Source organism: Morus notabilis, unplaced genomic scaffold (assembly GCF_000414095.1).
Source record: "Morus notabilis unplaced genomic scaffold, ASM41409v2 Scaffold42, whole genome shotgun sequence".
NCBI lineage: Eukaryota > Viridiplantae > Streptophyta > Magnoliopsida > Rosales > Moraceae > Morus > Morus notabilis.
In genome coordinates, this window is record NW_010360565.1 from 607,707 (window position 1) to 614,652 (window position 6,946).

Sequence of the window (6,946 nt, forward strand, 5' to 3'; positions counted from 1 at the left end):
TATTTCTCTTCTTTGGTTCTATTCTGATAGAGACAAGTAACAATTGAGGCAAAATCCCACCCCACCTATTACACGTCACCGAGTCCCACTCTCAAACATGTGCCTTAGCATGCATTGCATAAGTGAACCGTACAGGGGGCTTACCATATTCTTCTATTCCCTAGATTCTATCTTTTCTATCTTGGTTCTATATCCGTATGCTGACACATATTAGAATAAGGAAGAAAGAATTTTAGGCAAAAGTGCATGCAAATACGACACAAAAGGCAAGAAAATCAAAATCCGATAACTACCAGCAAACTGGTGGGCCCGTTTGGCAGTGTTTTCAAAATGGTTTTGTTTTGAGAATCAAAATGAAAATTAGAATTTTTTGTGAATGGCGTTGGGACTGTTTCTAAAATTTCATTTAGTTATTCTTCTTAAGATTTTTTAGATAAGAAAAAAATGAAATTGTATTTAGGTATGTTTTTGAAAATGTGTATTTATGTTATAGTTTTAGAAAATGAAAACAACTTTCAACCATTTTCTATTTCTTTAACAAATACCATTCTCAATATTTTTTTGTCTTCGTTTTCAGTTTCAAAACATTTGATGACGAAATGCGATTTAGAGACTGATTTCATTTTCGCATCTCAAAAGACGTGCATAAACGTTTTAAAAAACAAATGAAAATGAAACCAAATGCACTCAATGTTATTGCAGTCTGTTACATTTTTTTAATTCCTTTTCATAGGAGTACATTTTTAATTTTTAAACATACAAAAGAAAAAAAAATTGTTAATGGACATACAGGATCGTAGAACCGTTGCTTTGAGAAGCCACTATCAACAACATAGACAATTCCCTGCATAGAACAGAGGAATTATAGCATATGATGATGCATTATTCTGCCACCAAGTACAATTAATTATGTCTTACGAATATCCATTGAAATGCAGACGTGTGTAATACCTCCAAAGTTAAGGACATCTCGCAACATTTGTTGATATCACTACTTTCCTCTTCCCTCTAGGAGTGGAAGTAAACACAAGCTCCTAGAAGCAGAAAGGTAGATTCTTAAGTTCCTCTGAAATAAACACCTGTGCAAATCAAAGCTATCCATTGAGATACAACAAAACACATAACTTACCTGCTCAGCACGTGGAAGACCAGCGTAGAGAGGCAAAGTAAGCAATCTTGAAAAAGATTATGAGATACAGAAATCTCAGACACATTTGGCATAACCTTGCATCTGATGCTTCAAAGTAACACTCCAACTACAAAGACAAGCACAAAACTTTTCCAATATTTTCGTAACAAATTGGATAAAAGTGAATAAATGAAACAACAACAATAAAGAGCTGAAACCGAGTAGAAATACTACGTTCCTTGTACCTGAAGAGTTTCTCCCACAGCTTTGAACTTCTTCATTAAGCATTTGTACGACAGCATCAATATCATCTTGTCCAGTAAGAAACACCAAAATATGAAAATTGAGGATGTGCTCCCGAAGAGCATAAAATCTGCAAAGACGAGATCTCCTCCCTTCGGATCTCCGACGAAGCTCTAGATCTTGCGACCTTCTAACGAGATCTTGCTGCCTTCTGGAGAGATCTTGCACTAAGAGATCCAGCGTTACCGCCTGTTAGAGATTCGGCGTCGAAGCAGCGATGAGCGAGTGGAATCTCAGACGGCGACAAGAGGAACTCCGATGATGAAGGTACAACGACGACGATCTCACGACACTGATATCCTGACAAATTCACGATCAGGAGAGCGCTGGCGATGGTAGGCGAAGGGGCCGGAGGGAGAGAGAAGAGAGAGATGAGCCGGAGGCAGGAAGGGGGCGCATAGAGAGAGAAAGAGAGAGATGTTAGCTGGAGGAAAAAAAGGTAAATGTGACTGCTCGAATATGAAATGAATGGACCCCAGGACTTATTCATTTGCACTAAAATTAAAAAAAAATAAACTTAAGTTATAATTTCATTTAAGTTTAAGTTTTTTTTTTTCAACTCAAGTTTCTAAATTCAAATTCAAATTAATGAATAGTTTTTTTCTATTCTTAAAAACGTAATTTTTTTTTATTTTAATTCTGATTGGGATGATTTTTTTTATGCGTTCACAATAAAAAGACGAATAAAACTATCACTATTGAATTTTTATTAAAATATTATTTAAATACAAATTCAAGTTTTGACTCACCTAAACACAAATTTAAATAGATTCACAATTCAAAACATAACTCAAAATGTGCACATCCAAACACACTCAAATGAAAATTCTAACTTAAACCATACTCAAATACACTTTAACTCAAATCAACATCTGAATTCAAGTCAGCCTAACACAAAAAATATAAATGAACAAGCCCTAAGGTTTGAATATCAGATTTTAAATGAGAGTGTTTTAAGTCTTTTAAGATGTGGTCTAAAATATTCTTAGTTAGTCTAATAACTTAGGGGGCGTTTGGATATAGGAATCAGTAGGAATCATATTCCCAGAAAAGTGATGGAGGGTAATATAATTCTTAGGAATAATACATTACTATATTTGGTTTCATACAAGAATCTTTTTCAAATTCCCAGGAATATTACATTACAGTGTTTGGTTGTTCGCATGGAAGAAGATCCATAATAATAATAATAATAATATTATTAATAAAAATAAAAAAAATAAAAAAATAATAATAATAAAGAAACAATAACAATACAAGACTTAAAAAGGAAAAAAAAAAAGTAACGCGGATTGTAGCAAAAAATGAGATGCTTAAGGAAAAAATTAATTGAATTATAAGTATTTAAAATGGAAACAATAACAATACAAGACTTAAAAAAGAAAAAAAGTAACGCGGATTGTACATCAGTAAACGAAAATAGTTGAATAAATAGTTTTCGATGACAATTACACGAAATGCTTCAGCAAAATAATAATAATAATAATAATAATAATAATAATAATAATAATAATAATAAGAATAAGAATAATAATAATAATAATAATAATAATAATAATAATAATAATAATAATAATAATAATAATAATAAGATTCCCATGATTTTAAGATTCCTGAGAATTTGAATAACACCATGTTGGGTGGTATTCAAATTACCTCAAAATGAGAGAAAGTGAATCTCATGGTAATAACTTTCCTGGGAATCTAAAAATTGTAATTCTTGTACCAAACATGGTAATATTGCAGATTCCTATTCCTATCTTTAAGATTACTGCATACCAAACACCCCTTAAGGGGTAGGATATGTAATTCTCTTTTACTATAAAGTTTTAATACATGATGCTCAACTCTATCATTGTTCAAGTGAGCATTTTACCTTAGGTGATGCGTTGGGCAGTACAATTGCTTGGCCACACAAGTATATCAAATTTGATTGCAGAATATCGATAACAACATTCAAACCTAGCTTTTGTCATGCTTAATTGAAAATTAATTTTGTTACAAACATATACTTGGGATGAGAGATTAAAAATATACTTGACTATCTGACTTTTTTTTTCATTTTATTATTGATACTATGCTATAAAATTTACTGATAGAATGAAAAATATTGGGGAACTATGAACGTAATTTTAAATCCCGTTAAGATAGACTTTATTTTTTTAGAATTCGCATTTAGTCAAATTATAATTCATCTAAACAAAATTTTACGGTGAAAGGTATGTTCTTAACTTATAATTTTTAACTTTTTTCTTTTTGCATATTAAAGTTGAGAAGCTAGGAGAATTTGTCGAAAACTAAAAAGATAATAGTTTGTCGGTAGTGATAAAAAATGACGAAAAAAAAAATTGTAACTTACAGCTGTTTTTTATTTTTTCTTTTTCAGAGTTAGATCTAATAAAGCTACATATACTCGAAAAAAACATCCTCATAGTTTGTCGGCTTCATTGCATCCAATGTTGGTGATCGCCTCTTTTGCAACTATCTAGATTACTGTAGGATTGTTGAGCCTTTTTTTTCCCAAAGGAACAAGATTATTGAGCTTGACAAGGCTGATTACTGCTCAAACTTGTATATGTGGTTGCTATTATTTACTTGAGACTTTAATATGATGTTTACACATTCTATTGAAAAATGTAAAGTTACATTTATGATATATTTGACATTATAGGCTATGATATTAAATTTTATTAGTAGATGGATTTGGTTTGAATTTAATTTCATGAAGCTAATTAATTAGCAATATCTCATCAAATGTCAATACATCTTTTTACAACAACTTCTGTAGCATCGTTAAATATTTCAATGACATTTAAGAAAATGACTAAGAAAGAATGAACGATGTAATTGTAAGTGTCGTAATATTACGTTTTAACAAAAAGTAAAAGATGTCGTTGAATGCTTTTAAAATGACATCTAATTACATGTCGTCAAAGCTTTAAACGTTCTACAACACCCTTATAGACGACATCTAAGACAATGTCGTGAAAGATTTTTTACGACAGGTTTCAGGTGTCATGAAATATTACTTTCGTTGTAGTGGTCTAACAAGATAAACTATCGTTGATGGCGTTCTGTAGATACAATCAGAGCTCGGTTACTAACCTACCATGATACTATTGTTAATCAGTAATAGTGAAGATAAAGTAGATATTTTAATTTTCCAACCATCACATTTTTTGCAAACAGAACTCACAGATTATGGGTAATAGTCTGATAAATTATGGTTCATAACCTGACAGACTATGGGTCATAGCCTAACAGACTATAACCGTTGCTTGAAATCTGCTGGACACTCGCCGAACAGCCGCCGGGACCCACTAGCGGCCGCCGATCAGAGGCAGCCAGAGTCTTGTAAATTGTAAGTCTACCTTTGAGGGTAATTTAGTAATCTACATATATTGGGCCTTTGATTGGGTTTAGTAGGGGTAGAAACAAAAAGGTAAATGCTTGGGGGTTAGTAATAATTAGGTGATCCATTTTGAGGGATAACTGTAAAAGTCTCTCTTATAGTAATTTGGCCCAAGAATAGTATGATGTACGTGTGATGAAGGATCTGTAGAGGCAATTTCTGGAGAAAAATGCAAAAATTGGCCCTTAAACACATCTTTCTAGAGTTCTACCTTTTTGTTGTGATAGGCTACTCCTTTGATAATAATTTCTCAAATTTTAGATAGTAATCTATCAAACTATGCCTGCCGCCGGTGACTAGAGACCCACTGCAGTTGACATTTGTCAAATTATCGATAATAATCGGTCTTATTACTTATTTTAAAGGGCAAAATTCAATATGTTAAAGATGAGATCTAAAAATCGTTAATGGTGCCATTTTAAAAGGTATTTATCAAAATTACTCCAATTTTTGCCTTGGCTACCACTTCCCCTATTGCAGTCCAATTCAATAGTTCTCAGGAGCCATTTTTCTGATTGTTCTCATTCACCACATTTGCACTACTTGACATGGAATATAACAAAAGTCGTTTATAATGTATCATACTTCTAGACTTGTTCTTTCAAAAGATAAACATATTATTAGTGATACAAAAAGAATTACCGGTCCAGTGGATGTAGAAGAATGGATATTTCCACTATCACTCTTAGTGATACTCTACAAAAATAAACATATTATTGGTGATACTCTTAGTGATATTCTGCTTATGTTTTACTTTTATGAATCGCCATGATATGTGAGTTTAAATTCTGTTCATTTTGTTTTCTCATATCAGGATAGAGAGATGGGTAGAACAGCTTCGTTTGAAGACGATGAAAAGATTTTAGATGGCATGATCACTCAAAGCCGGGGTGAGATTAGATGCATTTGCAGTCTTAAGATATCGAGCTCCACTACAACACCAATCAAGGAATTTGGAAGCTTCTTGGACAAAGGGGTATAGTCCTCGTGTAAGTGAACTGAGGGTTGAACTAAGTCCTAGAGTCGGCGGAAGAGGGCCATTCAGCCCGAGAACCGGAGTAGCAAGAGAATCTAACCTAAGTTAGTGTAATTAGCACTTTTTACATCTTGAATTTGGAATGAAAAATCACCCCACTTGAGAATGATTTCTGGTTACTACCAACTTGCAGGAAGTCTGCAACGGGCTGTCACGCCCCTAAACTGGGGTTAGTGATGTGGAGGCTTGTTTAGAAACTTAAACCTGTTTGAGAGAGTGATTAGCAAAATAATTTAATTTCTTTCAAATCCAAAACATCTAGGTATTTCCAAACAAGCCCCTTTCATTAAGGAGAAATTCAATTTTAAGAACGGTGGTGGAATTTTCAACCAAACCAGTTTAAAACCATGTCCCTGGTATCATGTCAGGAATTCCCACAGGTGTTTAGCATACATGAATATAAACAAAAGTAAGTGTGACATCAACCACAGTCTAGTAATATTTAAGTTTACAATCCACAATCTTTTATACATGCCTTGAAATAAAAGAGAAGAGGAAAGATAACTCTTCACTTTCCGAGGTCAAGTCCACATCACCGGTAGTAGCTACCTACTCCGCACTACTCCTCGCGTCGCCTGGAGGGGTTTAATACATTTGAAAACAAGAAAGGTGAGCGAAAGGCCTAGTAGGATATAATTTTATAAAGCATTTAAAATAAAGGTACTCACGGTCCGAAGATATACACCCGGAACCGATCATCCCTTTTTTTTGAAAAAAAAAGGAAATACTCACATAATAGAATATGTTTGTATAATGAAAGTGTGCAGCTCATCATACCACTATACAAGAAGCGGTAAAAATGTTTGTCTAATGAAAAGTGCAGAGCCATAATTCCACTAAACAAGAAGTGGATCCGTACGGGTTTCGGGACCTGCCCCCAAGGATGCGATTCCCACATCCCGATCTCTGTGGCCACCATGCATTGTAGCATTCCTTAAAATATTTCATTTTAAGAATTGATACGCTTTGAAATCTCATTTCCAAAATCATTAGAAAAACTTATTAGCATTCTCATGCTATTTCTTTAAAATCATTTTCTTTAAACCTGTTTTGTTCTAAAACATTT

At 33.2% G+C, this 6,946-nt stretch overlaps 1 pseudogene; it reads right to left on the minus strand.

Moving 5' to 3' along the window:
• The window catches only part of LOC112091334, a 12,393-nt pseudogene that overhangs the window by 4,067 nt on the left and 1,380 nt on the right, over positions 1–6,946 (minus strand).